Source organism: Muntiacus reevesi, chromosome 18, assembly GCF_963930625.1.
Source record: "Muntiacus reevesi chromosome 18, mMunRee1.1, whole genome shotgun sequence".
NCBI lineage: Eukaryota > Metazoa > Chordata > Mammalia > Artiodactyla > Cervidae > Muntiacus > Muntiacus reevesi.
In genome coordinates this window covers 49,511,821-49,528,516 of record NC_089266.1, presented here as the reverse complement: position 1 = coordinate 49,528,516, position 16,696 = coordinate 49,511,821, and the positions used below count along the sequence as shown (strand labels likewise).

At 36.5% G+C, this 16,696-nt stretch overlaps 1 protein-coding gene across 6 annotated transcripts in view; it reads right to left on the bottom strand.

The window, feature by feature from the left end:
* BCAS3 (BCAS3 microtubule associated cell migration factor) overlaps positions 1-16,696 on the bottom strand; it is a 576,922-nt gene that overhangs the window by 382,319 nt on the left and 177,907 nt on the right. The window lies entirely within an intron of this gene.

The following is a 16,696-nucleotide window of genomic DNA, read 5'->3' as shown; positions in this document are numbered from 1 at the left end:
TGTATATTTTGTAAATGCTCTGTATCAACTTAAGGACATTATTTTCTACTTCTAAATTGTTGAGAGTTTTAATAATAAACAGATGTCAAATTTTGTCTAATGGTTTTCTGCACCTATGAGATGATTCTGTGGTTTTTCTTCTTTGGTCAATTAGTATGGTGCATTTTAATAATGAAAGGTTATCGAATGTGGAACAGTTTTGCATTTCTGGGATAAACTCTACTTTGTCAAAATCCTTTATTACATGCTGCTGCACTGAATTAGCTAATATTTTGCTGTTTTGAATGTGTTTCTGAGGGATATTGGTTTGTAATTTTCTAATACTCTATTTGTCTTTTTCTGATATTAGGATGAAGCTGGTCTGGGGGCATAATGTTCCTTTTTTCTTATTTCTAGAGGAAATACTTTAATAAATACTGGGTAAAATTTTCCAGTGAAACTATGTGGGCCTTTTTTGTGTTTGTGTGAAGACTCTGAGACACAGTAATTTAATTTCTCTTTAAATTTTGTTAATATAAAATGTAACAATTTTTATAATGTAAAATATATTGTAATTTTTTTTTTGGAAGAATTACTCTCTGTAACTCAAGGAAATAGTCTGTAGGGTCTTTAGTAATGTCCACCTTTTCATTCAGGATATTGAAATTTTGTATCCTTTCTCTTTTTTTCTTGGTCAGTCTAGCTAGAACTTCTCAAAGAAACCATTATGGTGTCACTGGTTTTCTCTTTTCCATTTCACTGATTTATCTTCCTTCTTTTGCTATCATGACCATCTATTACTATTTCCTTCATTGCCCTTGCTTTAGTTTTATTTTCTATTTCTTCAAGTTTCTTAAAAGCTGAAGCTCAGATCACTGTGTCAGGAAGATATGTTGTTTAGTTTCCAAATGTTTGGGTATTTTCCAGTTAGCATTCATATACCGATTTCAAGTTTAATTCCATTATGATAAGAAATTAAAGTTTGTTTTATGTCTCAGAACAACCTATCTTGCTAAGTGTTCCATGTACACCTGAACATTTGGTGATTCTATCAGTGTAAATTAAGTTAATTAATAGCATTATTAGATCTTTAACATCCTTACTTGTTTGCCTACTTTTGTGTTCTATTATTGAGTAGAAGTTAACATCTCCAAGCATAAATTTGGTTATTTTTTTCAGTTATATAAGCTCCCTAAATTTTAGCCCTATTTTTTTAGGTTCATACAAATTCAGGATTGTTATGACTTCTTGGTGAATCACCTCTTTTATCATAATGTCCCACTTTGACCTTAGTATTTCCCTTATTCTGAAGCCAAGTCTCTCTGGTGTTAACATCACTACCTCAGCTTTGCTTTGATTGATGTATGCATAATATATGCTTTTCTATTCACTTTCACAGTCAATATAATTATAAAATGACTCTGTTTTGGATAACTGGGGTTCAGTTCTGGGCTTTTTTATTCCTATCTCAAACTTTTAATTAGTGTTTATAGATCATTCACATTTAGTGTAACTTGTGCGAAAGGTTGGATTTACATCTACCATTTTGCTACTTTTTATTATTTTTCTGATTGTACCGTGTTTTTTTTCCCCTTGATTTTTTAAAAATTTTTACTTGCTATTGGAGTATAGTTGATTAACAATGCTATGTTAGCTTGAAGTGTACAGCAAAGTGATTCAGTTATACTTATACATGGATCTATTCTTTTTCCAGTCCTTTTCCCATTTAGGATTTTACAGAATATTGAATAGAGTTCTCTGTGTAATACAGTAGGTCTTTATTGGTTATCTCTTTTAAATTTCACCCTTGTTTTTACTTTTGCTTATTTATCTGCTCTTGCTTCCTTCCCTTTTTTAGATAATTTCACTATTTTTAATATCAAATTTTAATTCATCTACTGGTTTTACTGGTTGTTCCAGAAATTAAAATATACATATTAAAACATTTGTGTGTTTGTTAATATTCTGTCCAGAATATATTTGCTTTCTGAGAGAAAGAGAAGCAAAATCCTATTTTGTAATTCTTAAAACTTCTTTGTTGAAAGAGTATCAAGCACCTATTGAAAGATAAAGTGGGCATTTATATGGGAAGATGAAGTATATATGAGTTTTCTATTTATTGGCTAACATATGGTACAGCTCTAGTCATTATATTTGATTAAAAAATAGGATATTAGATGCCAGTATTTTGGCTATTTCCAAGAGAATACATTTTAGATGATGAACCATGTCATTTATTGAGATCTATAACAATTTATTTAACATTGCCACCCAGTCTGTGCATAGCTATCAGCATGAGGTCAATAAATACTGTTGTTATTCATACAACAAATTTCAAAGATTGGACATGTTCTTTTTTGTGGACAGTATTTCTTGACTCCTATTTTTTGCTTAGTTATATTAAGTCTGAATTATCACAATTCTACTACTATGTTTTGACTCCGCATTCCCTCAACAAAATTATTTCTGCACATGAAAAACAATTTAGTGGAAACATAATTATGACAGGAAATGTGATGCATTTGTACTTACAGCACAAATAGATTACTCATTCCTGAACATAAGCTTCACTTTCTTTTATTAGCGTATCAATGATTTACTCATAATTAGCATTCACGTAGTAGTCCCTATTAGCCAAATCAAGACTGTTATTGTTTTGCATATAAAAGATAATCACAAATAAAAACTTTTCAACATGCTCCCAGTTTTTCAAACTGGCATCAATACTTCTAACATGGAAAACAACTTCAAATTTTAAGAGAATTAGCCATTCAAAATTTATCCTGATTATCTTCTTGTATTCTGTCTCAAAAAGTTTTCTTCCACTTATTCATACAAATACAGCTTATATAACTCAGAAATAAGCCCAACTTTTTGACAAAACTTTAAAATAACTTTTTTTAAACTTTATAGAGAGGAAAGGAGGAAATAGCTAGTGTAGTACTATACCAATAACGTGCTTCCTTTGAATTTATAATTTCCTCTTTTGCACACATTCTGCAGGAAGAAATGACAAGCTTTTTTTTTTCTAGAAAACAAGTTAAAAAGCAGATATACATAAAAGGAAAAACTTGTACAGAGCAGACTGTGGCTTGAGAACTATTTATGCAGCATCAGAAGACTAAACCAGACTCCAGCCTGGCCATAAACTAAACCCACGCCCCAAATGAGGTGCCAAGCCACAAAAAGCATTTGCGTCATCTGGGAATACAAGGAAAAGAAGTACTTCTAATTATAGGGCCTGGAAGCGGAAGCCTAGAGTGATTAGCTGTTTAGGCGCTGCTGTATGTTTATCTGGAAGCTTCCTTTCCTTCACTCTCAACCTTAAGTTTGATAGATGAGTGCTAGCATTAGAGGGTGGGGACTAAAGCTGCTGATGGTACATGGCGTTCCCCAAAATCTGAGGTAGCTGAAGACTGAACATTAAGGCTTTTGTGGCCTCATAAGAACATAAGTCTTTTCAACTGGGCGTCAGCTGGTTAGCCCAAAAGGCAAAATTAAAGAGTAGCAAACCTCGACTGGGCATATGCTATAAAATCTTGGAAACCTGAGTAGGGATGTCTTTTCTGCCATATCCTATTTATAACACCTACCTAATTGTATGGTTCTTTATCACATGCACACATGTGAACTGGAAGACAAATTACCAGCTTATTCACACTCTCCTCCAAAAACAGACATAACCACTGATATGTTAGGTCAAATGGAAATCTTTACAGGAATTCAGATTATCATCACTCATAAATAACTGTACATTTTAGTATTAACTATTGAAAATTTAATACTTTCCCGTCAACACCTGTAGAGATGAAAATCTAAAAATTATTAAAGTTTGTAATTTGCAAACATCCTAACACCATTATTTAAATAATTACTTTCTTCCTTTTGCTTTATATCACATGAAATTGTTACCGTTCTGAAGATATCTTTGGCCATATCCAAAGGCCACATCCAAAGACCATAATCAAGATAGACAGCATGTGAAAAAATTCCCTTCTGTCCACTTACAGTCCACCCCCTCCTCATCATCTGGCTCCAACAACCACTGATTGACTTTCTGTCATTACAAATTAATGGTGGCATTAATGGTAAAAAATCTGCCTGCCAACACAGGAGACATAGGTTTGATTTCTGGATCAGGAAGATCCCCTGGAGGAGGGACTATGATGCTGGAGAAGACTCTTGAGAGTCACTTGGACTGCAAGGAGACCAAACCAGTCAATCCTAAAGGAAATCAACCCTGAATATTCTTTGCAAGAACTGACGCTGAAGCTCCAATACGTGGACCACCTGATGTGAAGAACTGACTCAATGGAAAAGACCCTGATGCTGGGAAAGACTGAAGGCAGGAGAAGGGGACAAAAGAGGATGAGATGGTTGGATGACATCACCAACTTGATGGACATGAATTTGAGCAAACTCTAGGAGATAGTAAAGGACAGGGAAACCTGCTGTGTCCATGGGGTCACAAAGAGTCACACACTGAGCGACTGAACTGAACTGAGGTACATTTAACTTGATAAGAAACTGAGAAAAAGTTTTTTCAAGGCAGCAGTATCATTTTACTTTCCCAAGAACTCCATAATTTTGCAACATTTGGTGTTGTTGATATTCTTTTTTTGTTGCTGTTGTTGCTGATATTCTTAAATTTAATCACCTAAGTGAGTATTTGGTTGGTTTCTTATGGTTTAAAAATGCTAGGCTCCTTGGTGATCAGTGATGCTAGGGTGCTAAACAGTTATTTACATATTTCCTTGACTTAACTGTTCAAATTCTTTGCTTATTTTAAATTGTTTTGTCTTCATTTTATATACATTAAAGTTATATTTATATTACATTATAAAAATATTAATATATATATACACACATGTGTGTGTATATATATATCAGATATAGACTCATAGCTTATATATCCCAGTTCATTTGCTTAACCATAAGTTTCCCAAGTAACGAAGACCAATCTGATGGTTTGTTTTTTTGGTGTCCTATCTAAGAAATCCATCCTGTATGCCTCCTGGGTTACAATGATATAATCTTTACATTTTCTTTCTGAAGGTTTATAGTATTAGGTTTTAAATTAAGTGTATGATTGATTTTGAGTTAAATTTTTCTGTATGGTGTTAAGGAAAAGTTTTGCTGATGTTCAGTAGCTAAGTTGTGTCCAATTTTTCGTGACCCCATGGACTGCAACATACCAGACTCCTCAGTCCTTTTCAACATCTCCCAGAGTTTGCTTAAATTCATGTCCATTGAGTCAGTGATGCTATCCAACCATCTCATCCTCTGCCACCCTCTTCTCCACCAGACCTCAATCGTTCCCAGTATCAAGCTCGTTTCCAAGGAGTCAGCTCTTCATATCAGGTGGCCAAAGTACTGGAGTTTCAGCTTCAGCGTAAGTCCTTCCAATGATATTCAGGGTTGATTTCTTTTAGGGTAGACTCGTTTGATCTCCTTTTGTCCAAGGGTCTTCTCCAGCACCACAATTCAACACCATCAATTCTTCAGCACTCAGTCTTCTTCATGGGCCAATTCTCACATCCATACATGATTACTGGAAAAACCAGTTTACTTTTCACCAAATGGATATTCCAGTTGTTCTAGGACCATCTGTTGAGAAAATCACGCTATCCCTATAGTGAATTACCTAACACTTTGGTCAAAAATCAAATCATTGTAAGAGTTTGATCAATTCCTGGTTACTATTCCATCCATCTATGACTATATTTACCCAAACCCATCCTTTCTACATTACTAAATACTTATTTAAGAAAGTATATATTTAAGTAAGTCAGAAATTTAGGTAGTATCAGTTTTTTTAATTTATTCATCTTTTTCAAGAATGATTTGACTATTTTATTTTAGATCCTTTGAATCACCATATAATTTAAGAATAAGCTTCTGTTGATTACTTCTGGTTTAAACATTCACTTTTTTTTTTAAACATTCACTTTTAATAAAGTTACCTATTAGTGAACATATTAACACAAAACTCTAATAGGATATTAAAGCACAAAAGTGATAAAATATTTTATGAAAATGCTGTTTTCTCTCATAACTAAATATATGATTTTTCTTATCATACAATATTATAATCATCACAACATAGAGGTCACTAGGATGGTAAAAATGTACAATTTTTAGATAAAGTAGTTATCTTGGGGACATTATTATGTACCAACACAATGCTATGGTCCTATAAAGACACACATACACAAACACAAGAGCAGTACTAAATTAATGTCACAATCATTGCCACAAGTTCATAACAAAATACAATTTGAATGAAGGTTAACAGGAATTTGGTAGACAGATCAGTCTGCTTAGAAGACATATTTTATATATTGAGACTGTAAGATTTAATTTGAAAGGTAAATTTGGAAATTTAGGAATTTCCAAAGGAATGCCATTCAATGTACTTCAGAGATGCATGAAAACATAAATTTTAAATTTTCTGGATGAAGCTTATACAGAGGTGGATACGTGGTGCATGTGTGTGTGTGTAGAAATTCACCAAGCTATACACTTAAGATTTGTGCACACAATCTGTATCATATAATTACAGCTCAATAAAAATGAAGATCAACCGAAACAATAACAAATACGAGGGAACGAGATAATTTTTATGGCTTTATCTAGAGTAAAAGAAGAGAGAGATGATAAGATGCTAAATAGAGCAGTTAGAAAGTTAAAACTCTACCCCTATAAGTGGAAAAAAAGACACACCAAAAATTAAACAAAAAACATAGCAGTCACAGATGGATGTATGTGAAATGACAATACATTGTAAGGAGCCAAGAAAGACATCTACAAGTCTCAGATGTGCAACTTGGCCAAATGATGGTCAAAGCACCATTATTCATGAATTCCACTTTGTATACATGAAAACACAACAGATTTAGTTCAGAGTTCTAGCAGGGGAGATCAGAAACTATGTAACATATAACAATTAGATGGAAGATAAAACTGGGTCATCACTTAGCACTTTCACTTTAGGAATATTTGCAAATGTAGCAAATATTTTTCTTAGCACATCAGAAAGATATGATTTGAAAAGAAAGACTAACAACAATAAAAAGAAACAATCAAATTGAAAAGAAAGACTAGCAATAAAAAGAAATAATCAAAAACTTCCCATGAAATAATCAAAGGTAAGGCATGGGAGTGGGGGTAACCTAGTTTATTTTTGATTAAATAATAATATTATTTCTTCTATGCTGTTCGTATGACTTTGTTTAGATTATATTTATTAAGTTTGAGTTCAGTTCAGTTCAGCTGCTCAATCGTGTCCGACTCTTTGCGACCCCATGAAACGCAGCATGCCAGGCCTCCCTGCCCATCATCAGCTCCCGGAGTCCACTCAAACCCCTGTCCATTGAGTCAGTGATGTCATCCAACCTTCTCACCCTCTGTCGTCCCCTTCTCCTCCCACCCTCAATCTTTCCCAGCATCAGGGTCTTTTCAAATGAGTCAGCTCATTGCATCAGGTGGCCAAAGTATTGGAGTTTCAGCTTCAAAATCAGTCCTACCCAGGACTGATCTCCTTTAGGATGGACTGGATGGACTGACTGCAGTCCAAGGAACTCTCAAGAGTCTTCTCCAACACCACAGTTCAAAAGCATCAATTCTTCAGTGCTCAGCTTTCTTTATAGTCCAACTCTCACATCCATACATGACCACTGGAAAAACCATAGCTTTGTTAGCAAAGTAATGTATCTGCTTTTTAATATGCTGTCTAGGTTGGTCATAACTTTCCTTCCAAGGAGTAAGCGTCTTTCCATCTGCAGTGATTTTAGAGCCACCAAAAATAAAGCCAGCCACTGTTTCCCCATCTATTTGCCATGAAGTGATGGGACCGTATGCCATGATCTTAGTTTTCTGAATGTGGAGCTTTAAGCCAACTTTTTCACTCTCCGAGTTTGAGTAGACTGATGTTTTTGTTTTCTTTTTCATCTTCCATTCCCAAATTCATTCCCCATTGCCATCCTTTCCCCACCATAAGTACCCATTATATTGAATTTAATAATGTTCTTTGAAATATATTTATTGTTGAAAATTTTTCACAGTACTGGTCAAATATATATATATATATATATATATATATATATAAAATATGTATAGACAGAGTGTTCGTCACTCAGTCATGTCCAACTCTGTGTGACTCCATGGACTACAGCCGCCAAACTCTCCTGTCCATGGGATTCTCCAGGCAAGAATACTGGAGTAGGTTGCCATTCCCTTCTCCAGAGGATTTTCCCAACCCAGGAATCAAACCCTGGTATCCTGAACTGCAGGCAGATTCTTTACCATCTGAGCCATTAGTGAAGCCTCCAATATGTATACACATATATTTAATATACGGCAAGGCTATGATATTTCCAGTGGTCATGTATGGATGTGAGAGTTGGACTGTGAAGAAAGCTGAGCACTGAAAAATTGATGTTTTTGAACTGTGGTGTTGGAGAAGACTCTTGAGAGTCCCCTGGACTGCAAGGAGATCTAGCCAGTCCATCCTAAAGGATATCGGTCCTGGGTGTTCACTGGAAGGACTGATGCTGAAGTTGAAACTCCAATACTTTGGCCACCTCATGTGAAGAGTTGACTCATTGGAAAAGACCCTGATGCTGGGAGGAACTGGGGGCAGGAGGAGAAGGGGACAACAGAGGATGAGACGGCTGGATGGCATCACTGACTCGACGGACATGAGTTTGAATAAACTCCAGGAGTAGGTGATAAACAAGGAGGCCTGGCGTGCTGTGCTTCATGGGGTCACAAAGAGTTGGACACGACTGAGCGACTGAACTGAACTGAACTGAACTGAATATATGGCAAGAATACAGAACAAGCTGAACGAGGAAACAAGTAAGCCTGAAGCTGGGGAAGGGCCAGAGTGGAAGAGTGGAAAGGAGAAGGGACAACGATATTCAAGTGCTTAACCATTTTAAAGTTGTCCTGATAAGTAAAAGTTCAATTCAACCTTGGCTGCTTCGCCTGTATCTACTTGGTTATAGACATCCTTTTTTTTACCGTTTTCAAAAGTTAATACTGGATCTAATATAATACTTGCAGCTGCAGTGTTATGGGCATTTATATTTACCTCACATTTTTACATGGTAGGTATGCCACTGTATGTATTCACATCTTTCATTAATTCATTCAGTATTAACTGAGTACCTTTGCTATGGCCACTGCATGTATTCACATCTTTCACTAGTTCATTCAGTATTAACTGAGCCACTGTATATATTCACCTCTTTCATTAGTATGAAAGATGCCATTGTATGTATTCAGTGTCTTCATCTCTCACTAGTTCATTCAGTATTAACTGAGCACCTTTGCTGTGGCAGCTGTGACAGCGAAGGAGCAGGGATCCTTCTTACTGATGGACATTCAGAATCCAGGGCTGCATTAGGTCTTTCATAGACCCTGGACATTTTTGCCTTCATTGGCCCCCTCTTCCATGAAAAAAAAAAAATTTTATGACTGCAGTTGCTGGTTTAAATGTATATTATGGATATTAAGGCATTCCATTTAAAGTTTATATATATATTTGCATTTAAAAGGAATTAAACATTTTGGTGGGACCCTAAAGTGACTGTGGGCATGGTGCCTACTGTACTTTATGGCAAATCACACCTGAAAAATTCCCTCTGACTCATAAAAGCCCAGTGCCACAATGAATGTAGAGCAAATACAACAAATTCTTCAAGGAGTAACCCATTACGTGAGTAAAAGATATCACTTTACAAGATGAAAAAACAGGAGAATAACTACAGACTTCTAATGGAAACATCCCCATGTCAGGGTCGGGGAGGAGGCAATAAACTCTTCAAGCTGCTTTTGCACTGCTAGTGATAGAGCGTAAGTGACTACTAAAACTGTCAGGTGAGAGGGAAAATCTAAAGCCACCTACGTCTATAAATTGAGAAGACACTGTAAATGTTAACAAAAATCAAGACAAGGTATTTTTCTGACCACTTGCTATGATCAATGGGGAAAACTGCAAAAAGCAAACAAACAAAAAAACCCAACTTTAAATGATTAACCCAAGACCACCAGCACCTTTCAACATATAGCATTTAAATAACCAGAAAAATGCCAAGTCTGTTAAAGATGCAGCCAAGCATTCAGAGGGGTTCATGTTTAATCTACTTTACTAGAGACTCAACATTCATTTTCCTCTTATTAATGGATGGAAAAGCAATTTCCCTGCCAAGGAAGGGTAATTATTTAAAACGTGGATGTGTTGCCCTTCACAGCTCTAGGCTACTCAGCTGGCAGAAGTAACACCTCTGGAAAGCAGATCAATTATTTACTGAATTAAAGACAACAGGTCTGTGTGAGAAACATCAGGCCACACTGCAGAGAGCTGAGAATTTCTTATGTTTCTAATTTCTAATCTGATTAATTAAAAAAATACATATCTTCTTTGATGTCAAATGTCATGAAACTAATAATATTCCCATCTAGAGTACCAAGTCACAAAAATGTAACATAGTTTCCACAAGATACTTTTAATTTCAATATTAATTATGTGTGATATGCACCTGCATTTAATATAATCTGCATCATGGAACAATCCCACAATTGAGGGAGGGAGACAATTTTTGTTCAAATCAGAAATTGGAAATAAGTTGGTTTTATTCAACAGACGACTAAGTACATTAAATTAATCCCTTATCATGGCCCTGATTATGTTGTTGCTGTTCAGTCGTTCAGTTGTGTCCGACTCTTTGCGACCCATGGATTGCAGCATGTCAGGCTTCCCTGTCCTTCACTATCTCACTCAGTTTATTCAAATTCAAACCACTGAGTCTGTGATGCCATCCAGCCATCTCATCCTCTATTGCCCACTTTTCCTCCTGCCCTCAATCTTTACCAGCATCAAGGTCTTTTCTAATGAGTCAGCCCTCCCATCAGGTGACCAAAGTATTGGAGCTTCAGCAACAGTCCTTATAATGAATACTCAGAACTGATTTCCTTTAGGATTGATTGGTTTGATCTCCCTACCGGCCAAGGGACTCTCAAGAGTCTTCTCCAACACCACAGTTCAAAAGCACCAATTTTTTGACGCTCAGCTTTCTTTATGGTCCAACTCTCACATCCATACATGACCACTAGAAAAACCATAGCTTTGACTAGACAACCTCTGTCAGCAAAGTACTGTCTCCGCTTTTTAATATGCTGTCTAGATTTGTCATAGCTTTTCATCCAAGGGGCAAGTGTCTTTTAATTTCACGGCTGCAGTCACCATCTGCAGTGATTCTGGAGTCCTAGAAAATAAAGTCTGTCAATATTTCCACTTTTTCCCCATCTACTTGCCATGAAGTGATGGAACTGGATGCCATGAAGTGATGGGACTGGATGCCATGATCTTAGTTTTCTGAAAGCTGAGTTTTAAGCCAGCTTTATCACTCTCTTTTTTCACCTCATCAAGAGGTTCTTTAGTTCCTCTTTGCTTTCTGCCACTAAAGTGGTATCATCCGCATATCTGAGGTTGTTGATATTTCTCCCAGCAATCTTGATTCCAATGTGTGCTTCACCCAGCCCAGCATTTCACATGATGTCCTCTGCATAGAGGTTAAATAAGCAGGGTGACAATACACAGCCTTGATGAACTCCTTTCTCAATCTTTAACCAGTCGGTTGTTTCACATCCAGTTCTGACCGTTACTTCTTGACCTGTATACAGGTTTCTCAGCAGGGAAGTAAGGTGGTCTGGTATTCCCATCTCTTTAAGAATTTTCCAGTTTGTTGTGATCCACACAGTCAAAGGCTTTAGCGTAGTTAATGAAGCAGATGTTTTTCTGGAATTCCTTGCTTTTTCTATGATCTGTTGGATGTTGGTGATCCAATGGATGTTCCTCTGCTTTTATAAATCCAGCTTGTATATATGAAAGTTCTCAGTTCACATACTGCTGAAGCCTAGCTTGAAGGAGTTAGAGCATTATCTTGTTAGCATGTGAAATGAGTGCTATTATACAGCAGTTTGACCATTTTTTTGGCATTGCCCTTGTTTGAGATTGCAATAAAAACTGACCTTTTCCAGTCCTGTAGCAACTGTTGAGTTTTCCAAATTTGCTGGCATACTGAGTGGAGCACTTTAACAGCTTCATCTTTTAGGATTTTAAATAGCTCAGCTGGAATTCCATCATCCCCCCTAGTTTTGTTCATAGTAATGCTTCCTAATGCCCAACTGACTTCACACTCCAGGATGTCTGGTTCTAGTTGAGTGACCACACCATTGTGGTTATTCAGGTCATTAATATCCTTGTTGTACAGTTCTTCTGTGTATTCTTGCCACCTCTTCTTACTCTCTTCAGCTTCTGTTAGGTCCCTACCATTTTTGTCCTTTATTGAGTCCATCTTTTCATGAAATGCTCCCTTGGTAACTCCAATTTTCTTAAAGAGATCTCTAGTCTTTCCCATTCTATTACTTTCCTCTATTTCTTTGCACTGTTCACATAAGAAGGCTTTCTTATCTCTCCTCTCTAGTCTCTTGAATGTTACATTCAGTCAGTTGGGTATATTTTCCCTTTTCTCCTTTGCCTTTCAGTTTTCTTCTTTTCTCAGCTATCTGCAAGGCCTCCTCAGACCACTTTGCCTTCTTTCATTTCTTTTCCTTTGAGATGATTTTGGTCACTGCCTCCTATACCTGGTGGCTCAGACTATGATAAAGAATCTGCCTGTAATGGAGGGGACCAGGTTTGATCCCTGAGTCGGGAAAATCCCCTGGAGAAGGAAATGGTTACCTACTCCAATATCCTTGCCTGGCAAATCCCATGGACAGTGAAGCTGGTCGACTACAATCCATGGGGTCGCAGAGTCAGACACGACTGAGCAACTAACACTTCCAACATTATAAAGACAAATAAGACAACCAATTATTGTAACTACTCAATGTACACTTACTATCAACTATGTGAAAATTACCAGGCTAATAATATCTGGGAATGAAATAAAAGCATACCTCTAACAGAAAACATGTTGAAAGGATATTCTAGATGAGTGTAAATAAATTAAAAACTAGGATGAGGGAGGTTAACAAAAATACAACAACAGTTAATATTTATTAAGGTCTCACTATACTTTAGGTATTGTTTTAAATGACAATACAGCCCTCATTTTATTGATGAGGAAACGAAAGTACTGGGAGTGATCCAAGCAGATTAACTAATTTGCCCTATTTAGTAGCCAGGTGAAGGGGGAACATGATATCTTACGTAGGGTCAGGTAAGTTTTCCCAAAATGATACTTAAGATGGGACTCAAGAGACAATAGGGCTTCCTTGGTGGCTCAGATGGTAAAGAAACTACCTGTTATGCAGGGGAACCCGGATTAGATCCCTGACTCGGGAAGATGCTCCAGAGAAGGGAATAGCTACCCACTCCAGTATTCTTGCCTGGGAAATCCCATGGACAGAGGAGCCTCGTGGTTCCTTTGCAACTCCAAAGAGTCAGACACAATTGAACAACTAACACTTTCAAGAGATAAATAAGAGGCAGGGAAATGTGGGTTCCAGGCAGAGGTAAAATGATGTAACATGTTTAAGGAGCTGAAAAATAACTAGAATGGCCAAACATGGGAGGAAACATGTCGATCAGGTTGAAGCGGTAAACTTCTGTCATGCTGTAATACTTTTAGACAATATACTCAATAATAATAAAGTTGTCAAAAAATGTTTGTATCATTAACATTTAACATTTCTTACAAAACATTTGAATACCTTAAAATGGAAGTCATCATGGAACATGATACAACAATCATAGTTGAACAGAATAACCTAGAATTGGGCTGGGATCAAAGACTTTTTAAAAACAAGAGTAACTGAATGATTCTCATACATATGGTTATAGAATAAATGTCTGTATAGCCCCTAAATTCCTGTAATGAAATGCCAGAAACCTAGTGTGGTTTTATGTGGAGGTGGGGGCGGGAGTTATACATGGAGTGGGGTGGGGGTGGGGGTTATCTATGGAAGTAATTAAGTTTACAAGAGGTCATATGGGTGAGGCCCTGAGGTGAGAGAGTTAGTGTCCTTGTAAGAAGAGACACCACAGAGATAGCTTTTTTTTTAGATTGAGATAGCTTTCTTTCTCTCTCTCCCTGCTCCCTTGCATCAAGGAAAGGCCATGTGAGGACACGTTAAGAAGGTGGCCATTCATTAGTGATGAAGAAAGACCTCAGGAGAAACTATCACCCAAACCTTGATCCTGGACTTCCAGCTTCAAACACTGTGAGGAAAGAGATTTCTGTTGTTTAAGCCACCGAGTCTACGGTATTGCCTTCTGGCAGCCTGAGCTAATACATGCTCACAGGTTATTATCTAAACCACGTATCACAGAGAGCATTTTACATGCTCAAGTGACCAGGAAATAGGCTTTTGGACTGGATTTATAAAATCAAAAGAGGCTGTTGTTCTTGCTCTATGAGAAACTGATGAAAAACCAAATCAAAGTCATAAAAGTATACTACTGAAAAGTAAGTTCAATACAAAGTATTGAACTCACATTGAGCAGAAAAGAAGAAGGAAAAAGAGTTCAAACAGGTGAGGGAAAGGAGAACTCAGTAACCTTTTGAATAATTTTCAGGAGCTCCATTTGAGCATGTGACAGATCAGAATACTGCTTCCACAAAAATACAACTCTGTACCCAATTAATCAAGACAGTTAAGATTAATAACGCCAAAAGCTTTGAACAAAGAGAGCTGACAGTTGCTGAAAGAAGAAACTATCAAATTTAGTTGAAATAGTCCTCAAAATTATGGGCAAAATACAGATGCTGACAGTCAGAAAAATGCTAAAAGAAGTCATCTTCATCACAGAAACCAGAAATAGCCAACAGAAGTGTGTCACTTAGGAAAGTACAAAAGTAATTCAAAGGAAGGATAGTATCTTGGAAAAAATGATGAAGTAGCAAAAAATAGGGACCAACCATGACCTAAACCTGATACACTATACAAAAAAATAACACAAAGGTGATCAGAAATTTAAATATAAATGTGAAACTAAAATCCTGTTAGAAAATTATAGGAGAAAATCCTTGCGCCCCACCCAGACTGGCAACCATTTCTTAGACCTGAACACAAAATCACAACTAACAAAACTTTAAAAATGCATTTGACAAAAAGTAAAGACTTTTGCTCTGCAAAAGACCCTATTAAAAAGATAAAAGGAAAAACTTCTCAATGGGAAAAAAGATTTCCACATCACATATCTTACAGAGGATCCATAAAATAGCAAATGATGAGACAACCAAATGCTGGCCAAGGATGCAGAGAAACCATGTCGAGAGGATTAAAGGGAAGTTTGAGAACAATGTCTCACCAAGTAAGGGACACCAGTAAAGAGATAACATTACAAAAAGAAACAAACACAAATCTGGAGTTGAAAAGTACAACACTGAAATGAAAAATTTGATAAAGGGGCCCAAAGAGAAAATTTAAATGGCAGGAAAAAGTCACCTGAAATTATCCAGAATGAGAGAAAAAAAAAAAAAAAAGACGAAAAATGAACAGAGCCCTTGAGATCTGTGGGAGGTAAATCTACAGGAGTCCCGGAAGGAAAGAAGAAGGGGAAAGAGACAGAAAGAAACAATGACTGAGAAGACCCAAATTTCATGAGGAACATTTAGGACAGCGAAACTATTTTGTATGATACTATAATGGTAGGTACATGTCAATATTAATTTCGCAAGCCCACAGAAAATACACCAAGCATGAGCCCCAACATAAACTATGGACGCTGGTTGATGATGGTGTGTCAGTGTGGGTTCATCAGTTGTAAGAACAGGATCACTGTCAGGTGGAAGGTGGATAGTGTGGGGACTGTATGTGTGTGGGTGTGGCATGTGGGCGGAGAGGGAGAAGGCAGAAATATGGGAGCTCTCTGTACTTTCCATTCAATTGTGCTGTGGACCTAAAAGCGCTCTAAAAAATAAAGCTTATTAATTAAAAAAATAAGCTCCCTAGAAAATGTTACTCATGGTGTATCTAAATAATTGAAAGCAACAAACTTCCACCACCCATATTGAAGCTGCCCTGATCTAAGCACCAGGTCTCTCTGGCACTTCTAAACAAATCATTAATGTTGCCATTAAAATATTTGTTTTAATTCAGGACTCAGAGTCACAGCTAATAAACAAGAATGGGAAGGAGAAATTGAAAAACAAACTGAATGCAGCTGCTGAACTAAAAGTTTCACAACTCTATTTAATGGTATCCCCTAATTTCTTTTCTGAATAGGTTCCACACAAGGCCAAACTGCACGCCACCCAGTCAAGCAATCTATATTTTCTCCTTAATTCACTTTGCAGTGTTTTTCCATCATATAAATTGTTTTTAAAATTTCTCAGGAGTTGGACAACATTCCTGGTTTAAATCCTGGATTTTGATATCCAGGACATTTTAATACTCTTTGATCTAAAGATAAGCCTCTCTAAATAAAAATGTCTAACAGTGTGATATATACAGGTAAACTAGTTAGAGAAAATCAGGTTTACCAACAAAAGACAAGCAATCAACTTTTCTTATCTGTTTTGTTTCACATACTTTTCTAAGTGAACTTTCCTATACTTTTCTAAGTAGTACCAATAGGTACTACTCTTATTATTGGCCACATTACAGACCCAATGAGAAGATCTTAAACCAGATAGAGAAAAACTTGCTGAATATAAATAAATTTTGAAATATATATTGGATCCATGTAAGGAAAAACTGGGGT